The sequence below is a fragment of the Myotis davidii genome, unplaced genomic scaffold, assembly GCF_000327345.1.
Source record: "Myotis davidii unplaced genomic scaffold, ASM32734v1 scaffold2099, whole genome shotgun sequence".
In the NCBI taxonomy this organism is placed as follows: domain Eukaryota; kingdom Metazoa; phylum Chordata; class Mammalia; order Chiroptera; family Vespertilionidae; genus Myotis; species Myotis davidii.
The window spans coordinates 63829-73538 of record NW_006290666.1 but is presented as its reverse complement, the minus strand read 5'-3'; the positions used below and the strand labels follow the sequence as shown (position 1 = coordinate 73538).

The window sequence follows — 9710 nt, the reverse complement described above, 5'->3', positions numbered from 1 at the left end:
TCTGATAAAAACTCTCAGCAAAGTGGGAATGGACGGAGCATATCTCAACAAGATAAAGGCCATATATGACAAACCTACAGTGAACATCACACTCAATGGACAAAAACTTAAACCATTTTCCCTAAGAACAGGAACAAGACAGGGATGTCCGCTTTCACCACTCATATTCAACATAGTGCCGGAAGTCCTAGCCACAGTGATCAGACAGGAAGAAGAAATAAAAGGCATCCAAATTGGAAAGGAGGAAGTAAAACTCATTATGTACAGATGACATAATATTGTACATAGAAAACCCTAAAGTCTCCATCAAAACTACCAGATTTAATAAATGAATTTGGCAATGTAACAGGATACAAAATTAACACCCAAAAATTGATGGCTTTTTATATACCAACTGGAAGCTCAATGCACAAAATTCATGCAAGGGGCTCGGGCCCGGCTGCCTCAGCCAGCCCTCACAGCCCTGGCTGCCTTGGCCAGCCCTCGCAGCCCCTTGTAGCCTCAGCCAGCCCTCGCAGCCCTGGCTTTGTCTGGAAGGTTGTCCAGACAGTCATCTGGAAGGATGTCCAGATGGTCGTTCTGCTCTTTGGTCTAATTAGCATATTACTCTTTATTATATAGGATAATGAATTCTCAGAAAGAGAAACTAAACAGACATTTCCATTTAGCATTTCAACAAAAAATTAAGATTCTTAAGAATAAAATTAACCAAAAAGGCAAAAGACCTGTACTCAGAAAACTACAGGATGTTGAAAAATGAGAGAGAAGAATACTTTCAATAATAAGGAATTATTTGAAAAAGAAAAAATAAGAACTCAGTAAAGAAAGAGAAAAAGATACAGATTTTTAAAAATGGGTGTTGGATTTTGTTGAATAATTTTTATGCGTCTATTGATATGATCATGTGATTTTTGTCCCTCAATTTGTTTATGTGATATATCACATTTATTGATTTGTGAATATTGTACCAGCCTTGCACCCCCAGAATAATCCCCACTTGGTCATGGTGTGTGATCTTTTTAATATATTGTTGGATCCAACTTGCTAATATTTTGTTGAAGATTTCAGCATCTATATTCATCAGGGATATTGGCTTGTTATTGGCCTGGTTTTGGAATTAGGATTAATGCTGACCTCATAAAAGGAGCTTGGAAATGTTTTTTCCTCTTGGATTTTTTGGAATAGTTTGAGGAGTATGGTGTTACTTCTTTGAATGTTTGGTAAAACTCCCCTGTGCAGCCATTGGAACCTGGGCTTTTGTTTGCAGGGAGGTTTTTGTTTTTTGTTTTTTTGCTTTTTTTTTTTTTTTTACTGCTTCTATTTTCTCAGCTGTTACTGGCGTGTTCAGGTTTTCTGATTCTTCTGATTCAGTTTTGGGAGACAGGGTTTTTCTAGGAATTTGTCCATTTCATCGACATTGTCCAGCTTGTTGGCATATAGTTGTTCATAGTATTTTCTTACAATTCTTTGTATTTCTGTGGTGTCAGTGGTTACCTCTCTGCTTTCATTTCTGAATTTATTTATTTGAGTCCTCTCTCTTTGTTTCTTCATGAGTCTAGCTAATGGTTCATCAATCTTGTTTATCTTTTCAAAGAACCAGCTTTTGGTTTCATTGATTTTTTTTTCATAGTTTTTAGTCTCTATGTCATTTATTTCTACTCTAATCTTTACTATTTCCTTCCTCCTAGTTACTCTGGGTTTTTCTTGTTCTCTCTATAATACACTGAGATTTTCTTATTGTTCTCTTTCTAATTCTTTAAGTTTAGTATTAGATAGCTCATTAAAATTTTTTTTTTTTTTTTTTTTTTTTTTTTTTGCGGTAGGTCTGTTGTGCTATGAACTTCCCTCTCAGGATTGCTTTTGCTGTGTCCCAAGAGGTTTTGGGTTTTTGTGTGTTTATTTTCAATTGTTTCCAGGAAGTTTTTGATATCATTCTTGATCTCATTGGTAACCATTCATCTATATATATAAAAGGCTAAGTGACCAACCATACATCCATCTGACCAACTGACCAGCTAGTACATATGACACGCACTGGCAATTTAAAAATAAACGTTGAGAGAGCCCCAGAGTTCAGCCAGTTATGGTCCCAGGCCAGCAGTCACCCGCTTCTTCTTTTCAACATGACAGATGTCGCTGTGTCCTTTGCCAAGGACTTCCTGGCAGGTGGAGTGGCCGCAGCCACTTCCTGGCAGGTGGAGTGTCTGCAGCCATCTCCAAGACAGCGGTAGCACCCATTGAGCTGGTCAAGCTGCTGCTGCAGGTGCAGCATGCCAGCAAGCAAATCATTGCAGATAAGCAATACAAGGGCATTATAGACTGTGTGGTTTGTATCCCCAAGGAGCAGGGAGTCCTGTCCTTCTGGCGTGGGAACCTGGCCAATGTCATCAGATACTTCCCTACCCAGGCTCTCAACTTTGCCTTCAAAGATAAATACAAGCAGATCTTCCTGGGTGGTGTGGAAAAGAGAGCCCAGTTTTGGCGATACTTTAAGGGAAATCTGGCATAAGAGGTGCTGTTGGGGCCACCTACTTGTGTTTTGTGTATCCTCTTGATTTTGCCTGTACCTGTCTAGCAACTGATGTGGGCAAAGCTGGAGCTGAAAGGGCATTCAAAGGCCTCAGTGACTGCCTGATTAAGATCTACAAATCTGATGGGCTTAGAGGCTTATACCAATGCTTTACTGTGTCGGTACAGGGTATTATCATCTACCGAGCTACCTACTTTGGTGTCTATGACACTGCAAAGGGAATGCTTCCAGATACCAAGAATACTCACATCTTCATCAGCTGGATGATCGCACAGTCCGTCACAGCGGTGGCTGGGTTGACTTCCTTAGGTGTAATTTGAATTGGTTGTTCAAGGCAGCAATCTCTGGCATTAACCTATGCCGCCATCTTGGTTTCTCCTCCCCTGCAGCTTGTTGATGCAGTCAGGGCACACAGGAACTGATATTATATACAGAGTCATACTCAGTTGCTGGAGGTAGATTGCTCATGATGAAGGAGACAAAGCTTTTTTCAAGGGTGCATGGTCCCATGTTCTCAGAGGCATGGGTGGTGCTTTTGTGCTTGTCTTGTATAATGCAATCAAAAAGGTCACATGAATTGTTTCCTAGTCTTTCCTCCTCCCACCCCCATGAACAGGTATGTTGTATTATGTACATATGCGGTTCTCAACCTGTGGGTCATGACCATCAGAAAAACACATCTAGCATATCAGATATTTACATTACGATTCATAACAGTAGTAAAATTACAGTTATGAAGTAGCAACGAAAATAATTTTATGATTGGGGGTCACCACAACATGAGAAACTGTATTAAAGGGTCGCAGCATTAGGAAGGTTGAGAACTACTGATGTAGCATATCTATTTATCAATGGCAACTATTTACTGATTGAAAATGGGAAGCAATAATATTCATCTGACCAGTTTTCTCCAAAAGCCATTTCCATGATGATGATGGGACTCAATTATATTTTTTATTTCAGTCATTCCTGGTAACAAATTTCAAAAAATAAAAAATATCTGAAATATAAAAAATCATATGTATAATTGGCAATTATGTATTTACTTGCATATATAACAGCATTTTATTACAGTGCCCCTGTCACCAATATTCTCTGATGCCATAGAGGTTAATATTAAATATTTAAAAATCTAACTCTTAACAACAGTGATTGTGTATATAGCACTTTTATACTCATATGAACAACAAAGTAAGAATGTAATTTCTCTTTTTTTCTTTCTTTAGTTTTTAAATATGTTTTTATTGATTTTTTTTTAGAGAGAAACATCAACTGGCTGCCTCCTGCATGCCCCCTGCTGGAGATCAAGTCCGCAACCCATACATGAGCCCTGACTGGGAATCCCCAAGGCATGGTGCATGGGATGATGCTCAACAAAATGAGCCACACCGGCCAGGGTGTTAAGCAATTTCTTCTGGAGAAAAACAGTAAAATGTCAGTAGATGGTGAAACAAAGTATTTTAATTTATTCTAAAAGTTAAAGAGATAAAAACACAGCTCAACCATTTAAGGGTACTTCTGACTTGTAAAACATTTTTTTTTTTTTTACCAAAAACAAGACAAAACAAAACAAAAAACCAGTTCCAAATGCTTATTCACCACAATTTATATTTCAAGTTTTTAATATTTGTTCTTTCCTATAAAAGTAAATACTGTACAAGAAGAGCAATTTAGAAAAGGCCTTTTATGAATACAATGTGCCATGTTTCAACTTTCTAATTCATAACAACAAGTGCATTTTCAGAGTATAAATTGTCAGTCAAAGATCTAAGATGGCAGTGGAGTAGGTGGAAGCTACACCCACCTCCTCCCAGGACCAAACTGAAGTACAACTAATACATAGAGCAATCAATCTGAATAACCAACTGAACACTAGCTGAAGAGGAGTCTTGTAGGATTTAGACTTAAGAATTTACAGAAGCCACATTATAGGTAGGAAGTGCGGAAACGCAAGAAGGGCTGACCCCCCTACCAGGGGCCGTGGCTGAAGTTCCAGAGGGATATCTCAGCTGTAGGGTGGGGGGTGTGAGGGTTTCTCTGATAAGCAGATCTCAAGCCCAAGCCAGACTCCCAAGCCCAGAGCACCAGAGCTTGGAAGAGACACCCACATGACATTTGGCTGTGAAAATAGTGGGGTTTCTGTCTGCCAGGGAGAGATGGGAGTCTGCTAGAAACTCAGGCACCACTTAAAGGGCCAATGCACAAAATCTCTTTCACAGCCACTTACCCTGGGCTCTAGCCGAAGGAGGGTGGAGCAGACTAGACACCTGGGAGGAGAGACTGGTTTGTGGCTCTAGGGAGAGAGCTGAGGGGGCAACAGCTGGGACCCCTGTGCTGAGTCACCCTACTGCACAACAGACACCATCTTTCTTGGGTAGAGCATCCCCTTCCATGTAGCATCAGCCTGGGGAAAGGAATTGCCCCACCCTTCGGCTTCCGTGTTGACCCATCCTGCAGGGCTTCCGCCCTGGTAAGGAGTCAATGGCCTGGGCTGGGATGTAGAGGTCTGGACAGATTCAAGAGGTGTCAGTGACTGAGCTGTGTAGCTTAGGGAACCCTTCTCATGCATCATCAGGCCCAGAAGAGGCAGTCGCAAACTGTGGATCATTTTGTAGCTCCAAGTAGTTTGCCCAGGGTGAGACACAGGCAGTGTCTGGCATTGACCTGTGTAGAGGCTCTCACAAGAGTCCCCAGAACCAGCACACCCAGTGGCCAGCTCCAGACATCAGAGCAAGGTCCAATTAGCTTCACAAGTGGCATATCCAAAGAGAGCTTGGCAGGCACCAGATCCTGCTGAGGTGAATTCTGTTTTGTATGTTTAGCATATGCACAGTAGCTTGTACACTATGGTTGGGATTGATCATAAGTTAGGCAGTCTGAGGTTCATCCCACTCATGAATGGTCCAATCAAGTCTGAATGACAACAGGAGGGCCCACATAACCCACACAGGGAACATCCCTAGAGCACTTAGCAGAGGTGATCAAGGAGACTGCACCATGGAGTCCCACAGGACACCCACTATGTAAGGCCACCCTACCAAAACTGGGAGTCATAGAAGATGTAACACAGAGAAAGAAATAGAAAGAGGTAGTCAAAATGAGAAGACAAAGAAACATTCCCCAAATGAAAGAACAGGATAAATCTCCAGAAAAAGAGCTAAGTGAAATGGAGGCAAGCAATTTACAATTGTTATAAGGATGCTCAAAGAAATTAAGGGAAGAATGGATGAAATCAATGAGAACTTAACCAAAGAGATAGTAAACATAAAAAAGGACATAGAAACCATATAAAAGAACCAAATAGAATACAATATCTGAAATGAGGAATATGCTGGAAGGATAAGCATAAGGTTAGATAAAGCAGAAGATTAAATCAGCAATTTAGAAACCAGGTAGAAGAAAATACCCAATCAGAGCAGCACATAGAAAAAAGAATTAGAAGAAATAAAGGTAGTGTAAGGGACCTTTGGGATAACATGAAGCGTAACAACATCCGCATCATAGAGGGATCAGAAAGCGAGAGAGAACACAGGATTGAGAACCTATTTGAAGAAACAATGACTGAAAACTTTACCCTACCCGGGTAAAAGAAAAAGACACACTAGTCCAAGAAGCACAAAGTCCTAAACAAGATGAAGTCAAAGAGGCCCACACCTATACATCATAATTAAAATGCCCTGGCGACTTCTGCCTCTTAGAGAGAATCTTAGAAGCATCAAGAGAAAAGAAGTTAGTTACTTACAAGGTAGTACCTATACAATTTTGACAGTCGGCTGATTTCTCAACTGAAACTTTGCAGGCTAGAAAAGGAACACTCAAAGTGATGAATAGCAAGGACCTACAACCAAGATTATTCTGCCCAGCAAAGCTCTTATTTATTTATTTATTGTCACAGGGGAACTTTATTGAGAGGAAACATGGTCAATCCCAGCAGACATGTTTTCCCTCTCATTCTGCTCTCTCTCTCTCTCTCTCTCTCACCTCACTCTCATCTCCAGCCTCTGCCATGGGGTCCAGTTCTCAGCCACTGGGTGGGACACTCCTCAATTCCTAAGATCCAGAGGCAGCAGGGGCAGGAGGGAGTCAAGAAGGCGGGGAAGAGGCAGAAGTCGCCAGGTTCACAGTTCATGGGTAGGGTCTGGAGGGGGTGCAGAGCAGGGCTGGGTGTAATGACCAGTGGTTAGGAGAACCCAATAGCTACAGGAAGAGTGGGATACAATGGCTTCGGGGGCCTCAGCTCTGCTGGTCCCTCTCCATGGAGCCTCTCTGAGCTGGGGCAGAGCATTCAGGGAGAGGGTTGGGCCTCCCACCCCATTCTAGTCCTCTCTGCTGGGGGTGGGTGGGGCTGGAATGGGCAGGGCAGGGCGGGTAGCAGCGTAGCTCAACTCTGGGGCTCCTCAGGTGCCTCGCCCCCTTCGTCCCCAGCGTTGTCCGCCGCCCACAGAGTCAGGTTGTCTCACAGCAGCTGCAGAATGAGGGTGCTGTCCTTGTAGGAGTCCTCACTGAGCGTGTGCAGGTCAGCCATGGCCTCATCGAAGGTGGTCCTGGGCCGGTGAGATGGCCTTCTCAGGGTTATTTGCGATCTCATAGCGGAAAACGGAAAAGTTCAGGGCCAGGCCCAGGCGGATGGGGTTGGTGGGCGGCATCTCCTTCTTGCTGATGTCCATGGCCTCCTGGTAGGCTTCCTGGGCAGAGTCGATGATCGCTTCTTGTCATCGCCGGTGGCCACGGCGGCCAGGCAGCGGTAGTAGTCCCCCTTCATTTTCAGGTAGAAGACGTCACCGGCCTCCTTGATGTGGTGGGAGTCCAGCAGGCCCAGCACGGTGTAGCCTCCCCCACCCTCATCCCCACCCTGACCCCCACCCTTCCCAGAGCTCAGTCTCCACCTTCTGCCGGTTCTCTTTCACCGCTGGGCCCTTCTCCTCCGAGCCCGCCTCCTGGCCTTTCTGTTCCATACTGGACAGGACCCTCCAGGCAGCCCTCCGGCCACCCACCACCTTCTTGTAGGCCACGGAGAGCAGGTTTCGCTTTTCGCAGGAGAGCTCCTCCCGTTCTCCATAGCACTCTCCAGGAAGGCTGCCATGTCCTCACAGTGTTCATCCTGCTCTGCTAACTGGGCGTCTGGATCAAACTTGCTCTCTCCATAGCTCAGCTCTGGGGACGGACAGGCAGGTGGCAGGCTAAACGGCTGCCTCGGGACCAAGCAAGATTCTGTCATTTATTTTTTTAAAAATATACTGTTTTATTGATTTTAGAGAGGAAGGGACAGGGAGAGAGAGAGAGAAACGTCAATGAGGAGAGAGAACTATCTGCCTCCTGCACGCACCCCCACTGGGGATGGAGCCTTCAACCTAGGCATGTGCCGGGAGATTTGGAAAAATCTGTTCTACCGAAATGCAAGAATGATCACTTATGGAAGGACAGGGAAAGTGCTCAGACCATAGTGACTGAGGATTAATGTTGCCCAGGTAAAGGTCAGAACAAGGGGCAAATATTTTAGGAATACATCCAAGAGACTTTTGAAAGTACTTCTTAGGAGATTTACACACTAAAAACCACTCCATCGACGAGGGTGGGATTCGAACCCACGCGTGCAGAGCACAATGTTTTAGCAGTCCATCGCCTTAACCACTTGGCCATCTCGTCCCACGCAACAATAAAGATATTTTTAAAAAAGCAATGTGTAGAGAAAAATATTTTTAAAAGAGAAAAAATATGTGCCACTGTTTTATGAATGTATCACTTGCCAAGGTGAAAAGGGTGAAGGGATTAAACAAAAGAAAAAACCCACAAAAAACCACTTAGATAGACAATAGTATATTCATTACCAGAGGAAAATGGGGGTGGAGGGAGGCAGGATAGAGTAAAGGGGAAATAAGTGATGATGCAAACAGTCATGACTGCCCTAACCGGTTTGGCTCAGTGGATAGAGCGCTGGCCTGCGGACTCAAGGGTCCCAGGTTCGATTCCGGTCAAGGGCATTGTGGGCACATCCCCAGTAGGGAGTGTGCAGGAGGCAGCTGATCGATGTTTCTCTCTCATTGATGTTTCTAACTCTCTATCCCTCTCCCTTCCTCTCTGTAAAAAACCAATAAAATATATTAAAAAAAGAGAGACATGACTTAGGATGGTGAACATATAATATAATACGTACAATACAGATGATGCATTATAGAATTATATACCTTAAACCTATATAATTTTATTAATCAGTGTAATCCCAATAAATTTAAAAAAATTGTCATTCATGACAAAACCAGCATATTCTAATAGGGGGACAAGGTCAACATTACTGCCATCACAATCCTTTGGAAGTTAGACAGCCCTTGACTTCTTTTTCCTGGTTTCTCCTTTTTGCTGTGTGGAACAAGCTAGTGTCTTAGTATCTCTCAATCTCAGGTTTATCACTTATAAATGGCGAAATAGCATCTATCTCCCATGGTTGCTGGAAAGTTTAAATAAACCTTTGTAGAAAACATACTGTCTGGTACGGGGTAAGCACTTAATACCTATTACTATTGTTATCGCAAGTGTAGTACTTTATGTTTTATACTTTATGAAGTACTTTTATCCGCAGTCTCCTTATTTGAGATGATTAGCTTCTGGATGACAGTACGACTTTTATCACAGAGCCATGTGCAAGTATTTAATAAGCATGATTGCTACTGGATTTGTTCAGGTGAAAGGCAGCTGATTACATTCCCATGGCTTTGATGTCAGATCAAAACGTGTTCAAGGTATTATTTTTTTTTAACTCAAATTGTACCTGATTTCAAACCATTTAAAGATAACTTTATTTGTTCACGTTTGTCAGGCTTTCTCCCGCAAAGCTAATTTTGACCCTTACTTTATTTATGGGGAAGAGAAATGTGAAATAACTTTCGTAAGGTGAGAGGGCCATCAGCTCCATAACTAGCCCTCGCTCGATGACGGAAAGCTCAGAATGTGCCATCTTCTGCTCTGGCTACAGTTGAATTCTGAAAATGTCACATCTTGTTTGTAAGCATTTGAATGCACAGAAATGAAAGCAGGCATCGGAACAGTGGTTGTGTGAAGTCTTTGGTAGTGACCCTGCCATCCAGTCTTGGCCACTTATGTCTTTAATTTTCTTACTCATCGGCAAGTGTTAAATCCATTTTAAAAAGTACCCTGTAACCTCCAACCTTAAGGAGATGAAAAA

At 42.9% G+C, this 9710-nt stretch overlaps 1 non-coding gene and 2 pseudogenes across 1 annotated transcript; 1 reads left to right on the top strand and 2 right to left on the bottom strand.

Moving 5' to 3' along the window:
• The first annotated feature begins 2086 nt into the window (after positions 1-2086).
• Positions 2087-3106, top strand: LOC102772303 (annotated as a pseudogene).
• Positions 3107-6739: 3633 nt separating this feature from the next.
• LOC102771435 lies at positions 6740-7739 on the bottom strand (annotated as a pseudogene).
• Positions 7740-8094: 355 nt separating this feature from the next.
• TRNAS-GCU lies at positions 8095-8176 on the bottom strand. Its single transcript has one exon. It is a non-coding gene; the product is annotated as a tRNA-Ser (tRNA).
• Between the last annotated feature and the right edge of the window lie 1534 nt (positions 8177-9710).